The following is a 15,704-nucleotide window of genomic DNA, read 5'->3' on the forward strand; positions in this document are numbered from 1 at the left end:
CCAAAGCCAGGTCCAAACCGTTTTGTTTTATTTATTTATTTATTTATTTTCATTACATTTCAGAGTTGGTCCAAAAATTCCATAGGGGTTTCTTTTAGACCTTGTTGGAAGCATATTCTCAATTCCCAATTCATCCAGGTTTTAGTATTTACTTAACCGTTCATAATTTTCAGGATGATTCGGGTCTTAGTGGGGGTCGGTCAGGGGAATGCAATTGTCCACAGTTCCCTGAACGGTCCCATCAGCAATCTGAGCTCGCACATGAACTCAGGTTGTTTTAAGAGTGTACCTCTTTTCTGTTTCTGTGACAACTCTCTCGGACCGATCATGGTCCCTTTGCCCTAAAGGGCTAACACCCTGATTTTAAGATCTCTGCCTCGGGCAGAGGCAGAACTATTAACATTCCTACATCCTCTTTCCCTGCTCATTCAACTTCAAACACCTTTAACACTTTCAACAACCCTTTTAACACTTCCTTTATCTTTCTCCAGCCTGTACTTCTCTAATGCCAACATCAAAGGTTCAGTCAGGGGCCAACTTAATTCCCTACCTTTTCCCACCAAGATGCTGAAACATCAGTATACAACATTTCATCCTGTTCTGCTTCGCAAAAAACAACATTAACTGTAGCAAAATATTATAGTTTAAAGTTCCATTTAGGGGCCACTTTTCTCCACATTCCAGCTTATAAAGCGGCCACCACTGATTACGATATTTTATCAATGTTTTCCTGTTCACACTTCCACCGGCAGATCCTCCAATATCCTTCCAGTGACTTAAAACACATCCTAACACACTTTTCTTTAAAATTTCACTGCTTGTTTGCCCCCCCAGTTTCCAGTTTACACTTTCAGAATACACACGTTACTTACAAAAGCGTATCACAAAACGTATCACTCACAAAAATACGGGCACGCAATATCTTTCAGTAGCGATGCCACAAAACTACTATTACCAGCAATATTGCCAAAATCACAGTAACAATAGTCAGAGTCAAATTCCACATGCGATAAGTCAGAAAACCGAACTGTGTAACACCGTAACGATATCTTTCTTATAACAATGCCACGAACCTACTATTACCACCAGGAAAATAGCCAAAATCGCAGTAACAATAACCAGAGTTAAATACCATACTCCATGAGTCAGAAAACCGAAATAGACAACACAATTCCAGATGGACCTTAAAGCGAGCTCCTTCCTTAAGGTCCCCAAACATGTACTTATGGTGCTAACCACAAAGTATATACCAAACACTGCCTCGCAGAAGATCACCTTCTGACTTACAGACAGTTCCAGATGACCGGTCTACCAGAAAACCAAACCAGAATAAAGAATATACTCACTTACAATGATGGGGTCCTTGTCTGCCTCCGCAGTGATCCGGTGAGTCGAGGAGTCCCTCCGGGAAATCCCGGGGGTACCCTAGGGAGTCCTGTTCCCAGCAGGTCCTGCAGTCCGGCAGAGAGGTTGTCCCATCTGGGTCACCAAATTGATTCAAAGATCGAAGCCGAAATTCCTTTAAGTGGTATATTCTTTATTGCAGCGCTGGATGCACGGGGGATCTCTCCACCTATCATGCATACCCAAAGCAGAAAGCAGTCTTGAATTTATACAACCAATCTATCAATATTCTACAAGCACCTATACATATGCATTACCTATCCCCGCCTTCCCTCGCTTCTCATGCTAATTAGCCTTTTGGCACCTTGCGCCTGCGCAGAGCCTTCCAAGAATTGTGGGCAGGGGTCTTTGGGACGTGGGCAGGGGTCTTTGGGAGGAAGACCCCGAGTCTTCCTCACAGTGTACTTTTCACCTTTGGTCAGGAATCTGCTGAATTGGCATGTTTCTTAATTGCAAGAGCTGGTTGTTGCCAATTCTCCCGTTTGTTGTATCTTTATAATGAATTCCAATGTCCAGTTTCGAGAGTTATAGTCCTTACATTCGTTTCTCTGTCCGCCTGCCGCTTCCTTATCATGAGTTCCAGTGTCTTGTTTCGAGATATACAGTCCTTGTCTGGGGATTGTCCTTGCCTCCCCAATACCTCCTTAATCAGCCTGCACACAATTATCTGAGAATGAAAGCTGCTTTCCAGTAATTCAGAAAGCCAAGTTACGTCTCAGCCTTGAGCATCTCGGGCTTTTGGGCCTGTCTGTAACATTTGGCACCAGCACTAATACTTTTTTTGGCATATGTTTAGCGTTTGGGGCCTGTGTCTGGGATTTGGGCCCTGTCTCGAACCACTGGGGCTTTGTCCTGGGTTTTGGAGCCTGCCTCTAGAGTTCAGGGCCTGTGATTAGGCTTTTGGGGTCTGTGTCTGGGGGCCGGTATCTGGGGGCAAGGGGGGAGCTGCTTGTAGACCCTAGGGGCCAGCATTGAGGGGGTTGGGAGCTGACTCTACACCTTTGGGGCCTGCTTCTGGGGGCGGGGGGGGGGGTTGAGACCAGCATCTGGGGGAGGGGTGGGAGCTCTTTGTATTCCTTTGGAGCCTGTGTCGGGGGGCGGGGGGAAGGGGAGGGTTGGTTGGGAGGTGCTTGTACACTGTTGGAGCCTGGGTTGAGGGAGGGGGTTTGGAGCCGCTTCTACACCTTTGGGCCTGGCATCGGGGGTAGGGGGTTGGGTGCTGGTTGCAGGGGCCTGTGTTTGGGGGGGGGGGCTTGGGACCTGCGTCTGGGGGAGGGGTGGGAGCTGCTTGTACACCTTTGGGGCCTGCATGTGTGGGGGGTCAGGGCCTGTGTCTAGGGCTGGGAAATGCTTGTACAATGTAGGAATCTGTTTTTGCAGGGTGGCTGGGAGCTGTTTGTACAACTTTGGGGCCAGCATCTGGGGGTGGCTGGGAGCTGCCTGTACACTGTAGGGGCCTGTGTTTGTGGGGGCCTTGGGGGCCTCCCTCGGGGGGGGAGGGGGAGGGTTGGGAGCTGCTTGTATAGGGTAGGGGGCCTGCCTGGCAGGGGTTGGGAGCTGCTTGTAGAATTTGGGTCGCTGTGTCTGGGGGGGCGGTTGGGGCCTGTGTCTCAGGGGTGTTGGGAACTGGTTGTACACCTTTGGGTCCTGTCTCAGGGGGGGGAGCTTCTTGTACCCTTACCATAAGCCGTACTCTAACACATACTTCTACCAGTACCCTTACCCTTACCGTAACCCTTACCTTTACCCTTACTCTTACCCTTACCAAAGCATTACCCTTACCCTTAACGTAAGCCTAAACCTTAACCTTATCCTTACACTTACACTTACCGTAAACCTTACCCTTTCTGCTACACTTACCCTTAGCCTAAATCTAAACCTTACACTTACCCTAACCCTAACACTTATCCTTACCATTACCCATATACTTACTCTTACCCTAACCCTAAATCTTACTCAAACACTTACCCTGACCCTTACATTAACCCTAAACCCTACCCTAAAACTTACACTTACTCTTAACCTTAACCTTACGCTTAACCTTAACCTACTACTTACCCTTTCTTATCCGTCACCATACACCTAAAATTAACCCTAACCATTATCCTAACACTTACCCTTACCCTAACCCAAACCCTAATCCTAACTCTAAACCTTACCCTGACTTGTACACTTATCCTTATCCTTACACTTACCCTAACACTTACCCTTACACTTATCCTTATACATATAACTTACCCTTACCCTAAAACTTAACCTTAACCTAACTCTAACCCTAAACCTTACCTTAACCCTTACCCTGACCCTTACATTAACCCTTACCCTTACCGTAAAACTTACACTTAACCTTAACCTTACCCTTAACCTTAACCTAATACTTACCCTTCCGTTTCCCTCAACCTAACCCTAAAATTAACCCTAACCATTACCCTAACACCTACCCTTACCCTAACCCTTACTCTAACCCTTACAATGACCCGTACCCTTACACATACACTTACCCTTACTCTTACCCTAAACCTTACCCTTACCATAAGCCATATTCTAACAAATTCTACCCGTACCCTTACCCTTACCGTAATCCTTACCCTTTATGTTACCCTAAACCTTACCCTTACCCTAACACTTACCCTTATCGTAAACCTTACCCTTTCTGCTACATTTACCATTAGCCTAAATCTAAACCTTACACTTACCCTTACCTTAACCCAATACTTACCCTTACGTTTCCCTCACCCTAACCCTAAAATTAACCCTAACGATTATTCTAACACTTACCCTTACCCTAACCCTAACCCTTACTCTAACCCTTACCCTGACCCATACCCTTACACTCACCCTTACCCTTACATTACCCTAACTCTTACCCATACCATAACCCATACCCTAACACATATTTTTACCCTTAACCTTACCGTTACCCTTACCCTTACTCTATCCGTTACCCTTACGCTTACCCTTAACATAAACCTTACCATTAATCTTACCCTTACGCTAACCCTTACCCTTACCCTATCCCTTACACTTATCCTTATCCATACCCTTAACCTTACCCCAACCCTTACCCTTAAGCTGAACCTAACCCTAAACCTTACCCCAAACCTTTCCCTGAACCTTACATTAACCCTAACCCTTAACCTAAACCTTACACTTACTCTTAACCTTAACCTTACCCTTAACCTTAAGCTAGTACTTAACCTTACATTTTTCTCACCCTAATCCTAAAATTAACCCTAACCATTACCCTAACACTTAACCGTTACACTTACCCTTATTCTATCCGTTACTCTTACACTTTCCCTTAACATAAACCTTACCCTTTACCTTACCCTTACCATAAGCCATACATCAACACTTACATGTACACTTACGCTTACACTTATCCTAGTAATTACTCGTACAATTACTCTTAACCTAACCATAAACATTAAGGATAAGCTTAAGGGTCACCCTTAAGGTTAACGTTATCCTAACACTTACACTTAAGTTCATGGTAAGGGTTAGAGTAAGGGTAAGTGTTAGGGTAATGGTTAGGCTAATTTTAGGTTTAGGGTGAGGGAGACGGAAGGGTAAGTATTAGGTTAAGTTTAAGGATAAGGTTAAGAGTTATGGTAAGGGTTAGGTTTAATGTAAGGGTAAGGGTTTGGGAAATGTTTAGGATAAGGGTAAGAGAAGGGATAATGGTAAGGGTAAGGATGATGTTTAGTGTAAGGGTTAGATTTAGTTAAGGGTAAGGGTTAGTGTAAGTTTAAGAGTAAGGGTAAGTGTAAGGGTATGTGTAAAAGTACGGGTCATTGTAAGGGTAAGAGTAAGGGTTAGAGTAAGGGTAAGTGTTAGGGTAATGGTTAGGGTTAGTTTTAGGGTTAAAGTCAGGAAAACGTATGCGTAAGTATTAGGTTACAGCTAAGGTTAAGGTTAAGAGTAAGTGTAAGGTTTAGTGTAAGGATTAGGGTTAATGTAAGGGTCAAGGTAAGGGTTGGGGTAAAGGTTTAGGTAAAGGGTAAAAATATGTATATTGTAAGGGTGAGGGGTTAGGGTAATGGTTAGATTTTGGTTAGATTTAGGTAAGGGTGAGGGTTCGGGTAAGGTTTAGAATTAGGCAAAGGGTAAGTGTAGCAGAAAGGGTAAGGTTTAGGATAAGGGTAAGTGTTAGGATAAGGGTAAGGTTTAGGGTTAGCTTAATAGTAAGGTTAAGGGTAATTGTACGAGTAATTGCTAGGGTAAGTGCAAGCGTAAGTGTACATGTAAGTGTTGTTGTATGGCTTATGGTAAGGGTAAGGTCAAGGGTAAGGTTTATGTTAAGGGTAAGCGTAAGGGTAACGGATAGAGTACGGGTAAGGGTAAGGTTAAGGGTAACGGTAAGGTTAAGGGTACAAATATGTGTTAGGTTATGGGTTATGGTATGGGTAAGAATTAGGGTAAGTATAAGGGTAAGGGTAAGTGTAAGGGTACAGGTCAGGGTAAGGGTTAGAGTAAGGGTTAGGGTTAGGGTAAGGTTAAATGTTAGGGTAATGGTTAGGGTTAGTTTTAGGGTTAAAGTCAGGAAAACGTATGCGTAAGTATTAGGTGAATGTTAAGGGTAAGGTTAAGGTTAAGAGTAAGGGTAAGGTTTAGGGTAAGGGTTAGGGTTAATGTAAGGGTCAGGGTAAGGGTTGGGGTAAGGTTTAGGGTAAGGGTTAGGTTAAGTATAAATGTTAGGGTAAGGGTAAGGTTAATGGTAACCGTAAGTGTAAAGGTAAGGGTTACGGTAAGGGTAAGAATAAGGGTATGGGTAATGGTAAGGGTGAGGGTTAGGCTAAGGGTAAGTGTAAGGTTTAGATTTCGGCTAAGGGTAAGTGTAGCAGAAAGGGTAAGCTTTAAAGTAAGGTTTAAGGTTTAGGCTTAGGTTAAGGGTAAGGGTAAGGGTACGGGTCAGGGTAAGGGTTAGAGTAAGGGTTTGAGTATGGGTAAGGGTAAGGGTTAGGATAAGTGTAAGGGTGCAAGCAAGGATTAGGGCAAGAGTAAGTGTAAGGGTAATAGAAAGGGTTAGGGTAAGTGTAAGGGTAAGGGAATGTGTTAGGATATGTTTTAGGGGAAGCAGAAGGGTAAGGGTTAGGTTAAGTGTAAGGGGAAGGGGAAGGTAAGGGGAAGGGTTGGAGTAAGGTATAGGGTAAGGGTAAGGTTATGGTTAAAGGAAAGAGTAAGGGTAAGGAAAAAGTAAAGGTAAGGATTTGGGTAATGGTAAGGGTGAGAAGGTTTAGGGTAAGGGTTACGGTAAGGGTTAGGTAACGCAGTGTATAACCTGGGATGTCACACGCAGAGCTGCCTCTGGCAAGGTGAGTGAGGAACAGATGTAGCAGTTGTTGTGTTGTAGGTCTCACTGTTCCTCTAAGCATCCCCTCTTTGTCTTTTAGAGGTGTTGTAGCTGTTTGAAGAGGGTAGATTGAAGCATCTGCCTCGGGGGCTGGTAAGCGGCAGAGGTAAGGGAGCAGATGAGAGTAACTTACCTAGTTGTGCTGTGTCTTTGGATGCTGCATCGGCCTATGCGTTTCTTTTTCTTTCACAGGTGTCTCGCACAGGCTCAAAGGAGCAAACTGCACTCTGAAGAGCTGTGTAAGAAGAGGGGCTGGTCATGAGCTGGGTTGGAGCAGAACGACCAAGTAGCACAAGGTGACTATGAAAGGTGTCCGTCTTGCTTTGCAGGTGCCGTGGCAGGCTCTCCACAGAAGTGGATAAGGATATGAGATAAGGCCAGAGAGCGACAAGGAGCGGCACGTGCAGGGATGGTTTTGAAGCGCTGCGGTGGCTTACTCTTCTGTTCATCAAGTGCCACAGGCAAGGTGGGTTGTAACATCAGTCGTTATATTTGCATGAAAGCAGTTCACTTGAATGCCACAGTGCATCTGAGTAGGGTGTTCTAGCAGAACAAGCTTGTCTGGCACAGCGGTGCCTGATGGCAGTGTGTTTCCTCAGGTGAAGAGGTGCCTGAAGCCCCATCCTGTCTAGCCTGCACACAATTATCTGAGAATGAAAGCTGCTTTCCAGTAATTCAGAAAGCCAAGTTACGTCTCAGCCTTGAGCATCTCGGGCTTTTGGGCTTTTTTTTTTTATACAGACACTGTAACATTTGGCACCAGCACTAATACTTTTTTTGGCATATGTTTAGCGTTTGGGGCCTGTGTCTGGGATTTGGGCCCTGTCTCGAACCACTGGGGCTTTGTCCTGGGTTTTGGAGCCTGCCTCTAGAGTTCAGGGCCTGTGATTAGGCTTTTGGGGTCTGTGTCTGGGGGCCGGTATCTGGGGGCAAGGGGGGAGCTGCTTGTAGACCCTTGGGGCCGGCATTGAGGGGGTTGGGAGCTGACTCTACACCTTTGGGGCCTGCTTCTGGGGGCGGGGGGGGGTTGAGACCAGCATCTGGGGGAGGGGTGGGAGCTCTTTGTATTCCTTTGGAGCCTGTGTCGGGGGGCGGGGGGGGGGGGGGGAAGGGGAGGGTTGGTTGGGAGGTGCTTGTACACTGTTGGAGCCTGGGTTGAGGGAGGAGGTTTGGAGCTGCTTCTACACCTTTGGGCCTGGCATCGGGGGTAGGGGGTTGGGTGCTGGTTGTAGGGGCCTGTGTTTGGGGGGGGGGGCTTGGGACCTGCGTCTGGGGGAGGGGTGGGAGCTGCTTGTACACCTTTGGGGCCTGCATGTGTGGGGGGTCAGGGCCTGTGTCTAGCGGGCTGGGAACTGCTTGTACAATGTAGGAATCTGTTTCTGCAGGGTGGCTGGGAGCTGTTTGTACAACTTTGGGGCCAGCATCTGGGGGTGGCTGGGAGCTGCCTGTACACTGTAGGGGCCTGTGTTTGTGGGGGGCTTGGGGGCCTCCCTCGGGGTGGGGGGGGAGGGTTGGGAGCTGCTTGTATAGGGTAGGGGGCCTGCCTGGCAGGGGTTGGGAGCTGCTTGTAGAATTTGGGTCCCTGTGTCTGGGGAGGGGGTTGGGGCCTGTGTCTCAGGGGTGTTGGGAACTGGTTGTACACCTTTGGGTCCTGTCTCTGGGGGGGAGCTACTTGTACACTTTTGGGGTCTGTATTTGAGGGGGGTTGGGAGTTGCTCATGCATTCTAGGTGCCTCCCTTTTGAAAAGGGTTGGGGCCTGCATCTGTGGGTGGTTGGGAGCTGCTTGTACACTATAGGGGCCATGGTCTTGGAGGGGGGTCTGGGCTGTTTATACACCTTTGTGGCCTGTGTTTGGGGGGGGGGGGGTGGGCCTGTGCCTGGGGGAGTTGGGAGGTGCTTGTTCACTCTAGGAGCCTCCATTTGGGGGTCTTTGGGGCCTCCCTTTGAGGGGGAGGGAGTTGGGAGTTGGTTGTACACCTCCGCATCCCATGTCTTGGGGAGGGGGGGGGGGAGTGGGACCGGTCTCTGAAGGGGCGGGTTGTGAGCTGCTTGTACACCTGTGTCGGGGGGGAGGGTAGGGGGGGTGGCGGGGGGCGGGCCCGGGTCTTGGGCCAGTGTCTGGGTGGAGTCCAGTTCTTGGGAGGGGGTGGTGGGGTAGGAGCTGCTTGTGGGCAGTTGGGGTCTGCATCTGGGTGTGGTTGGTGCCTGCTTCTGTTGGCAGTTTGGGGCCTGCTTGTAGACTTGTGCAGCCTGGGTTTGGGGGCTTTTCTGTAACGTTTGGGGCCTGCATTTTTGCTTTGGGATGCATCTTGAGCTTTTGAGGCCTAGCAGTAGCATTTGGGGCCTGCATCTGGGGCTTTTCTGTAGCATTTTGGTTGCGTATTTGTGATTTGGGGCCTGTATCGTGGGTTTTGCCTTTTTTGTAGTTTCCATCTTTGTGTGTGTGTGTTTCGTTGTTGGTTGTCTGGGGTTAGGGGCAGTTTGGGGTTTGGATTAAGGTCAGTGTCATTAGCGTTAGGGGGTTGATAATAAGGGTTAGGGTTGTGGTTAGAGTTGTTAGGTTTAAGGGGAATAAGGATTTCAGGGTAAGGGGATCAAGGTTGTGGGAATAAAAATGTTGTTTTTGCGCAGTTACATCCTGTAGAGGGAAGGAAGGTGGTATTGAGATATGCTTGCAGTGATAAGACAGCTTAACAGTGTGAAATGAGTTCATCTGATTCGTGTCAATATGGAACAATGCTAGGGCCGCATGATATGATGAAAAGTCTGAGAAAACCAGAGTGGTTAATATATATAGTTCTTGTATCTTGCAAAGGAATGGTCCAGCAATTCCGGTCAATAGGGGATAAGAGAACAAAGGGGTTTCAGAATAACTGCTAACTATTACAACTGTTGCATGGGACACTATGCAAGTGTCTGCCATCCAGCCAAGATGGACAAAGGAGATGGACAAGAGAAAAGCCTGGGAGGAAGACTACGAGCCTTCAGTACGAGCGGCCCCCAGAGGGACCACCGGAGACTGATAACGCCTGCACCAGTGGGAGGGTTTGGATTCTGGGAACTAATTAGAATAACCCTGCATTTTGTAGAAGTAGTAATGAATATGTATTAGCCTAGCAGCATAAAAACCAGCCGCCTGATGTAACTTGTGTGCGTCTTGGTGGAGCAGAGACTCCTGGCGCACCCAGCGCTGCTTGCTTACCTCTATTCATTTAATAAATTGTAAATTTCAATTGCAATCCTATTTGGGACCCAGTCATTTATTACAAGTGGGCTCTCGTCCGGGAGGGCTTTGGTTCCTGATTTCTGGTTTGATCTAGGAGAGGCACCCCCACCATTTGGTGGCTGCTGTTTGAGTCAGGTCGGAACTAATGGCATCTTAAACCTGAATAAAGGTAAGCAAAGTTTCTGATTCTTTTTTTCAGCTCCCTTGCCAGCTGCAGCACTATATTTTGCCCATAATTGTGTGTGTGAAGATCCGAACAAAGATGACGGAGTCGTAAGCATTTAAAGCGTATACCGTTCGGTTGGGTGGGGTTCGGTTGCCTGTGTGTGTAAGAGTGTGACTGAGATGGAACTTAGTTCCGAAGCGATTGTGGAGGTCTTCTAACCGCGGTTCCAATCTCCCGCGAGGGACTTGGCCGGTGAAGGACCGAAGGGATTCCTATAGGATTTGTGGGTGTGTGATAGGTCCTCGACCCCCTGCAAGACACTCTTACTAAGGTAACCAAGGGCTATGGGAATTGCCATAGTAAAATTCCTAGATGGGTCAGACAAAATCAGAGACCAGAGACCAGAAGAAAGGGAGCAAATTACCAGTCATACCACCAGAAAGTCCATTAGGAATAACGATTAGAAATTGGAATGATAGGGACCCCAGAAAAGGAAAAAGTAAATTAAAAATGGTCCAGTATTATGTGACAGAATGGCCAAAGGAGCCTTTAAGACTACATGTCTTTTGGCCTGTTTTTGGAACCTTCGAAGACTGGATTTGCCAGGCCTTAAATATCCATGTTAATTCAAAGGAAGCTTTTAGCCAGGAAGAAAGTGATTATGCAGGATTATGGATCAGGAGGACTTCACGTCCTTTTCCAGCCTCAATATTTACACTAAAAGCAGGTAAGAAATTTGAAGAACAAGAAGAACATGAAAAAGAAAAAGAAGATAAACGTGAGCCGTTGGATAAGCTACCACCTCCATATCCTAACAATCCACTCCCGGCGGCTCCCCCTCCGGTGGCTGTGGTATCGCCACCAGTACCACCGTTGCCCCAGCTTCCACCACCAACAGCACCAGAATTAGACCGACCTCCGGCCGCATGCAGGAGAAGTAGGACGGACGTATCTGAGAGGGCTTCTCTATATCCCTTAAGGGAGGTAACTGGTGTATAACTGGTGCGCGTCTTGGTGGAGCAGAGACTCCCGGCGTACCCAGCACTGTTTGCTTACCTCTATTCATTCAGTGAATTGTAAACTTTGATTGTAATCCTATTTGGGACTTTTATTTATTATAACAGACAAGCTTGTAAAACGCAGACAACCAGAATCCTTACAGCAATTAGGTGGAAATCACGGCGTAAGAAACATTACCACCTCAAAGAGTAAAAACCTCAAAAGAAATGTGACTTGTAACAGGCCAGCAGCTGTGTATTTTCTGTGAAGCACCAGCTAGATTATGAACCTTGAATAGCACAGTTAAAGGGGAAACAGGGGAGGGTCCCGGTCCTCGGCAGAAAAAAAAAGTGTATAAACTGTGTATGGAATTAGTAGGCACCCTCCTGCTTGTGGGACACCCGCCATTGTAATCTCGAATAATAATGCTACTGTACTGAGATCCTCGACTCAGCCTATGCTATTTGCTACAGATTGATTCAGGGTTTTAAGGTTTCAGGGATTGGGCACTAGGGTTGGGTTTCAGGGTAAGGGGTTTCAGGGTTTATGTTTAGGATTTTAAGGTTTTTAGGGTTGGAGTTTTAACGGTTAGGGTTTTAAGGATTTGGGGGTTAGGGTTTTAAGGGTTTCAGGGTTAGCGTGTTAGGGTATTAGAGTTTTTTGGGTTGTAGTGTTGATATGTTTTTTAGGGTTAGAGTCTTAAGGTTTTATTTTTGGTCAGTTATTTACGGTTAGGGTTTTAAGATCTTTTTTTTTTTTTTTTTTTTTCAGGTTAGTTTCTCCAGGTCCAGGGTTTTGAGTATCCTAATTTTGGGGGTTTGGATTTTGAGCATCTTAATTTTTGGGGTTAGGCTTTTGTGTGCCCTAATTTTTTGGGATCGGCTTTCAAGCATCCTAAGTAGTTGGGTTAGGGTTTTGAGCATCTTAATATTTTGGGTCTGGGTAATGAGCATCTTCAGTTTTCAGGATAGGGTTTTGAGCATCTTAATGTTTCCAGGATAGGTTTTGGAGCGTCCTAATGTTTTGGGTTGGGGCTTTGAGCGTCCTAATGTTTTTGGGTTAGGGTTTGGAGCGTCCTAAATTTTGAGGATAGGGTTCTGAGCATCTCAGTGTTTCCAGGATAGGGTTTTGAGCGTCCTAAGTATTTGGGATAGGTCTTTGAGCTTCCTAATGTTTTCCGGATAGGGTTTGGAGCATCTTAATGTTTTGGGTTTGGGTTTTGAGCGTCCGAATGTTTTTGGGTTAGGGCTTGGAGCATCCTAATGTTTTTGGGTTAGGGCTTTGAGCGTCCTGTTTTCGGGATAGGGTTTTGAGCGTCCAAAGTTTTTGGGTTTGGGTTTTGAGCGTCCAAAGTGTTATAAGTTGCCCCCTTAATTAATTTTCAGAGAGCATTGTATTAATCATAGAAAGGAATTTATTGAGTAAGCAAACATCAAGCAAAACAGCACTGGGCAGCCGGGGAGTCTCAGCTCCGCCAACGGCACGCACCTCACCCCTGCCAGGGTCCCTTTTTATACCTTGCTAATTCTGGGATTACTCAGCACATCCTGGTATATTCTGCGACTGCGCGCACTGTTGCTATGTTCCCTCAACATAACCCTAAAATTAACCGTAACCATTACCCTAACACTTATCCTTACCTAACCCTAACCCTAACCCTTACTCTAACTTTTAACCCTGACCCATAACCTTAGACTTCCCCTACCCTTACCCTTACTCTTCCCCTTACCCTAACCCTTACCCTTACACTTACGGTTACCATTAACCTTACCCTTACCCGAACACTTACCCTTACCCTATCCCTTACACTAATCCTTATCCATACAACTTCCGCTTACCCTAACACTTAACCTTAACCTAACCCTAACCCTAAACCTTACCTGAACCCTTACCCTGACCCTTACATTAACCCTAACCCTAAAACTTAACCTTAACCTTACCCTTAACCTTAACCTAATACTTACCCTTACTTTTCCCTCACCCTAACCCTAAAATTAACCCTAACCATTACCCCAACACTTACCCTTACCCTAACCCTTACCCTTACCATAACCCATACTCTAACACATACTTCTACCCGTACCCGTACCCTTACCGTAACCCTTACCCTTACCGTTACCGTAACCCTTACCCTTACCCTATCCCTTACCCTTAACCTAACCCTAAACCTTACCCTTATCCTAACACTTACCCTTACCGTAAACCTTACCCTTTCTGCTACACTTACCCTTAGCCTAAATCTAAACCTTACACTTACCCTTAGCCTAACCCTCGCCCTTACCATTACCCATACCCTTATTCTTACCCTTACCGTAACCCTACGGTTACCATTAACCTTACCCTTACCCTAACACTTATCCTTAACCTAACCCTTACCCTAAACCTTACCCCAACCCTTATCCTGACCCTTACATTAACCCTAACCTCTACCCTAAACCTTACACTTACTTTTAACCTTAACCTTACCCTTAACATTAACTTAATACTTACGCATACGTTTTCCTGACTTTAACCCTAAAACTAACCCTTACCCTAACCCTTACACTTACCCTAACCCTAACCCTAACCCTTACTCTAACCCTTACCCTGACCTGTACCCTTACACTTACCCTTACCCTTATACTTACCCTAATTCTTACCCATACCATAACCCATACCCTAACACATATTTGTACCCTTAACCTTACCCTTACCCTTACTCTATCCGTTACCCTTACGCTTACCCTTAACATAAACCTTACCCTTGCCCTTACCCTTACCATAAGCCCTACAACAACACTTACATGTACACTTACGCTTACACTTACCCTAGCAATTACTCGTACAATTACCCTTACCCTTACCCTTACCCTTAACCTAAGCTGAAACCTTAAACCTTACAGTAAACCTTACCCTTTCTGCTACACTTACCCTTAGCCTAAATCTAAACCTTACACTTACCCTTACTGTAACCCTCACCCTTACTGTTGCCAGTACCCTTACCCTTACCCTAACCCTTCTCCTTACACTTACTGTTACCTTTAACATTACCCTTACCCTAACACTTACACTTATCCTTATCCATACCCTTACCCTTACCCTAATCCTTATCCTTAACCTAACCCTAACCCTAAACCTTACCCCAGCCCTTACCCTGACCCTTACATTAACCCTAACCCTTACCCTAAAAGTTACACTTACTCTTAACCTTAACCTTACCCTTAACTATTACCCTAACACTTACCCTTATGTTTCCCTCACCCTAACCCTAAAATTAACCCTAACCATTACCCTAACACTTACCCTTACCCTAACCCTTACCCTTACCATAACCCATATCCTAACACGTACTTGTAGCCTTAACTTTACCATTCCCCTTACCCTTACCTTTACTGTCTCCGTTACCCTTACACTTACACTTAACATAAACCTTAAAGTTAACCTAACCCTTGTTATAAATGGCTCAGGATTCAAATTAGGATTAAATAAAAAAATAGGATTTATTGAAAGAATATAAAGGAATAGAGGTAAGCAAACAGCGCTGGGTGCACCGGGAGTCTCCGCTCCACCAGGACGCACACCAGTTACATCAAGCAGCTGATTTTTATGCTCCTAGACTAATACATATTCATTACTACTTCTAAAAAAAATAGATTATTAAAATTAGCTTCCGGGGTGCAGTCCCTCCTACTGGAGCATGCGCAGTCTCCTCTGGGGTCTCTTCTGGGGGTCTCTAGGGGTCTTTCATGCTGAAGGCTCGTAGTCTTCCTCTCCCCCTTTGTACTTACTTGGCACCATACCAAGTTTATAGAACATTCTCTTCAAGACTTGTCTCCCAGCCGTCCTTCAGCTTCTTTTTCCTTCCTCTTAATCTCTCGGCCCCCCTAACCAGATACCAAAGATCCGCATAGTATCCCATAACAGTCACTAGTTGTTATCAGTTGTTCTGAAACTCCCAGACATCAAACACAAACAGCTTCACGAGTAATTAAAACATTCTTCCCCAGCCATTCACAGACACATCTATAGCAGTGTTAGAAATAGAAGTCCGGAATAACAAAAGCAAACAGGTTCATAAATTTAAGGAGTGATAAATTGACTAGAATGAGGGGGAGACTGGGACACGCTGCAGCTGAGGTTCAAGAATTAAATTGCCAGTGCAGGGCCCAGAGGCAGACAGGATTCAAACAGAATTGTTCTTTATGGACACGAATTGTTAAAACATTCCTCACAATCCCTTATCTTCTTTTTAACATCCCCAATTCGTGTCTCTTCTGTTATTAATAATTGGATTTCATCAGTTTGTTCTTGGAGGGTCCAATTCTTAAGCATCATAATTGACATATTCCCTTCTTTTTTTAATGAAGTTATTACAAATGTACTATTTATCACCCGGTGTATTAATAATGTAAGACAAGGTATCATACAAGGTACAAATAATAACGTAATTACACCACATAACAATAAAAATAACACTCTTTTGACCCATGGTCCACCAGGCAGCCATGAAAATAAATCCCATTCCATATCCTTCCAGGTTTGTGTTTGCTCGCTCACCTCCCCCCTCCTTCTCTGG

General features: G+C 45.7%; 1 long non-coding RNA gene across 1 annotated transcript in view; it reads left to right on the forward strand.

The window, feature by feature from the left end:
- The first annotated feature begins 6,185 nt into the window (after positions 1–6,185).
- The window catches only part of LOC311428365, a 49,077-nt gene continuing 39,558 nt past the window's right edge, over positions 6,186–15,704 (forward strand). Inside the window, exon 1 of the long non-coding RNA XR_014687663.1 lies at positions 6,186–6,719. This is a non-coding gene — a long non-coding RNA (uncharacterized lncRNA). The remainder of the gene's footprint in view (positions 6,720–15,704) is intronic.

This window comes from Aythya ferina (assembly GCF_964211825.1).
Source record: "Aythya ferina genome assembly, contig: HAP1_SCAFFOLD_57, whole genome shotgun sequence".
NCBI classification, from domain to species: Eukaryota; Metazoa; Chordata; class Aves; order Anseriformes; family Anatidae; genus Aythya; species Aythya ferina.